The sequence below is a fragment of the Fukomys damarensis genome, unplaced genomic scaffold (assembly GCF_012274545.1).
Source record: "Fukomys damarensis isolate Sample0158 unplaced genomic scaffold, DMR_v1.0_HiC HiC_scaffold_27, whole genome shotgun sequence".
Classification (NCBI taxonomy): domain Eukaryota; kingdom Metazoa; phylum Chordata; class Mammalia; order Rodentia; family Bathyergidae; genus Fukomys; species Fukomys damarensis.
In genome coordinates, this window is record NW_022900939.1 from 33,615,192 (window position 1) to 33,619,193 (window position 4,002).

Sequence of the window (4,002 nt, forward strand, 5' to 3'; positions counted from 1 at the left end):
AAGATCCTATTGATACAAAGCTACATTTCAGGACATAAGAATTCATATCTGGTATACAAAATGTATTCATATTGTTTGACCATGCAGGTTTTCCAGCATATTGTTTATGAGAATAACCTTTTGGTCCAGGTATTCTCCCTTCTCTGCTGCTCCACCTACTTATGGTTACAGGCACACTTATAGATCCACCACTATCCCTGAACAGCTTGAAGCTGGGTTTCCAATCTGGAGACCGAATTGGGACCCCAACACTAGAGCAGCAGAGAAAACTCCAGGATGTGTCTTGGTGCACAAGTGGAGACTTTATTGTCCAGAACAAGGATTCATTGGAACTGGTGTTGCGAGCCGCGACGTCGGGGTCCTGCCAGCAGGCCCCAAACCTGAGAGGATTCACCGAGAGTAAACACACTGAGTCATGCTCAGATTCAAACAGATTTCTTCTTTATTCTTCTTTTACTTCTACTACTACTCTACTACTACTACTACTACTCTCTGCCAGATGGCTCTCACACTTATATCAGGCAATAATATGAAAGTAAAAACAGCTTCAAGGATGAAAAACAATCTCAAGGATAACTGTACAAGGCCACAATTATGGCTCCACAGAATACACATGATTTACAAGAAGCGGGTGTTTTTTCTGGAAAGCGAAACTCAGCTAAACAATGCCATAAGATGGCAGCCGATCACGGCCAATCAGAACTTACAACATAGCAACTCCTTCGCTCAGGGAACTGCAATGCAAGCAGCCAGCTGTCTTGCAGTCAGTCTCCCACAACTGGTTTGGCTATATTTCAGCAACAAATGGACTTATTAAACAAAGAAGTTGAAGGATTGTGGTTGCATACTCGATTGGACTGTGATCCCAGATTTCAACAACTCTGCCTTACTCCCTTTCCTGTCAAAAACCATTCTGAGGAAGTTAGATGACTTTCTTCATTGTTGCGAGGGTCTTGGAATCGGACATTTCTAACTGCAACTAATCAGTTGTCATTGGACATTGAGGTCTTATCTGGTGTTCATGCCCACTATATCCGGCTTGATTTAGATTTTGCTACAGAAGTTTGGAAAAATTTGAAAAAGATGTTTTCACCTTTTTGGATTGTTATATGGCTTATTGTTATTACTGTTATGATTGGTTTGTGTATTTTGGGTTACTGCTCATATCGATGCTGGAAGCGTTCCCAGTTTAAATAGGAGCATTTAGCTATGGCTGTACAGGCTTCTTTGGATGATGATACAACGTGCGTAGCCATTTACTTGGCTCAGGCTTGGCGTGCTTAGATCCCCCACCTTGGGATACTCAGTGACGGGTAAGGACGGAAGCTTCTGTCTACCAACCTAAGACAGGTCGTATTGGGACATGAGCCCTGCAACTGATGACGGGTAAGGAGATGGAAGACTTCTGCCGCCTAAGACAGAGGTCCCTTGGCTGATGCATGATGAATGGCCTATTGCTAGCATTCTTCATGCTATCAAAGAGAGATGGGGGAATTATGGCGAGCCATTATGGTGAGCCTTGACACAGGCCTAGCCATGATTGAACTTTGAGTCACCTCGCTGGCAAGGATGTGCTCTCGCCCATAGCCACGGGTGAGTTCAGGTGGTAGCAGATGTAACCCATAATGGTGGTTATTGTTTCCCTCTGGAATGTGTGGGTGGTACTCTCGCTCCCATGCAGCTGAAGAGTATAAAAGGGAGAGGCTCTGTAATAAAGCAAGCAAGCAAGGAACATGAGAAGATAAGTGCCTCCCGTCTCTCTGTCCTCATCCTTTCAGGTTTAGGACCTGCTGGCAGGATCCTGACGTCGCGGCTCGCGACAGTCTCTCACCAGGAGATATACAAAAGTATTCAATATAATTCAATGTATATTCATGGCCAAAAAAACCTTAACAAAATGGTCACTGGAGGGAATCTGCTCACCCTGATAAAACCTGTCAGTGTAGACCTAACAGCAAACTTCAGGGTTCATGGTAAAACTGTATTTACCCTCGAAATTGATTCTGTTTCGTTTTCCCCTTTTCCATTTACTGCATAGCCTCCCCTCTGAGCTCTTAAATCCATGGAAGTAAGGAATGAGGAGAACTCACCTGAGTCGTGTTCATGTTCCGTGGCCGTTGGTGCAAGGTAAAGAACTGTGAAGGCTCAGCTGGAGAGACAAAAAGAGGTCAGGGCCATGAGATCTGCCTATCTCATGCCTCCCAGATTTACTGCCCCAAATCTCACCGAATAATCTGGGAAGTCCAGCCAAAGGAAGAGAGACCTTCAGGCCTTAAAAAGGCATGAGAAGGATCGATCATGTGCAGGTGGCATCACCTGTCCCTATGCAACTCTGAAATACTCATGGGGCTGAAACCTGCAGTTTTTTAAGTAAATAAACATAAATTTCTGACTGACTTAATAATGCACAGGTCCTGCTAACAAAGATAGATTACAAAGGACTAGTTCAATTAAGCAAAGCACGAGGCACTATTCCCTCTAAAGCTGAGCAGAAAAATATTCCATGTGTCTCATTCATGTGTTTCTCTTAGTATATTGTGTACCCCCTGATACAAACATAGAAAGCCAAAGAAAAGAGATTAGAGGTTTTTATAAGTGTTTGTTTTAACCAGTTGTATTTCTCAAGAAGCCCCGTGAATGAGATGCTCTCAGTGGACTCAGCTGTGAGTGAAGTCACTTGTGCTTTCCTCCCGATGTTGTCACTACCTGTGTATCTCTCAGAAAGTCCCCAGACCTTTCCCATCCAACATTTTTCAAGTTTCCAGACTCAGAAATAGGTGACTTTGGAAAACTTCATGTGTATCATCATTCTTAGTCTGTGAAGCCAGCATAAAATCCCGTGTCCCATGTGGTGATGGAGAGCAGTGCAGCACCTCCCAGCCTGGAGAGCAGAGGGCCCGGGGCTGCCTAGCAACAGCAGAGTAACAGGTTTCCCACCCAGCCCGCTCACCCCTTGTGGGCACACCCTCCTCAGACCTCTGATGAAGTGGTATTTCCTGGGCAACCAGTCACCGGCCCTCCCTAACTCACCCTGCTATTTTCTCTACTGTCACAGCGTGTGGTGCTGCTGGAGGTGGCACTGTCACCAAATCTAACTCATCCTGGGCAGAAGCCCCAAGAGCCGCTTCCAACCATGCAAATGCAGGCTCTTGTCTCTGCTCAGGAGCACTGGAGAGAGGTGTAAGGCCAGAGCGGTGTTGTCTTCCAAGCAAAGCTCCTTGCAAGAGGACCCTGCTCCTACTTCACAAGGGCTGCTTTGTCTCCGGGAGTTGGGAACTGGACCTGAAAAACAAATTCAGTTCAGGGGCAAAAACGTGGCTTCTGGAGTTCATTATAATATCAGACCCAAGAGAGCCTGAGTCAAGGGATGCGAAGGACGCACATTGTGCCCGTGTATGTGACACGTTAAGTTCACACCCTGCATTGCTTCCCATTCTATCCAATCCCCGTGCAGCTGGGGACAGTGCTGTGAAGGACTCAACAGTGGTTTCAGACAGGTACATTATACCTGAGGCCGGAAGCATATCACAGGTGACCCCGAGCCAGAGCTCCCTCGCACTGGCTCGTGGCCTGAGCCCCCGCTGTAATCTGTAGTGCAGAGGGATGAGCCAACTTCATAGAGTGGTGCGAGGTTTGCGTAGGTCACGCAAGTGAAAGAGCAAGGTGTCCGCTAAACATACCAACAGGTGCACCTCCTCAGAGCTTGGTAACCTGCTCTTGGCTGAGGGCTCTCCAGGGGATGACATCTCCATTTCAAAACAAGCCCACGAAGCTGTCATTATTACAGACCTCAAGAGAACCCGGATTCTTACCAGGTCACCGACTTACCGCATCTGAGCTAGGACTACTCTAGGTCCAGACCTCGGATTTCCCCAGACACCCACTCACGGCTACCAGGATGGGGTCAGCGGCCTGGACCCTGGCCCGCGCCAAGCACCCGCCGAAGGGGGTTCCCGATCCGGGCCCCAGGTCCCGCCCAGGGTCCACTCCGAGGGAGGCGCG

At 47.5% G+C, this 4,002-nt stretch overlaps 1 long non-coding RNA gene across 2 annotated transcripts; it reads right to left on the reverse strand.

Annotated features, from left to right (window-relative positions):
- Nucleotides 1–1,653: 1,653 nt before the first annotated feature.
- LOC109117628 lies at nucleotides 1,654–3,818 on the reverse strand. Of its 2 annotated transcripts, none has more exons than XR_002024932.2 (3): nucleotides 3,031–3,818; nucleotides 2,091–2,149; nucleotides 1,654–1,681 (listed from the first exon to the last, which is right to left on the reverse strand). It is a non-coding gene; the product is annotated as an uncharacterized LOC109117628 (long non-coding RNA). The 2 variants fall into 2 exon arrangements; XR_002024933.2 differs by having other exon boundaries at nucleotides 1,671–1,706.
- Between the last annotated feature and the right edge of the window lie 184 nt (nucleotides 3,819–4,002).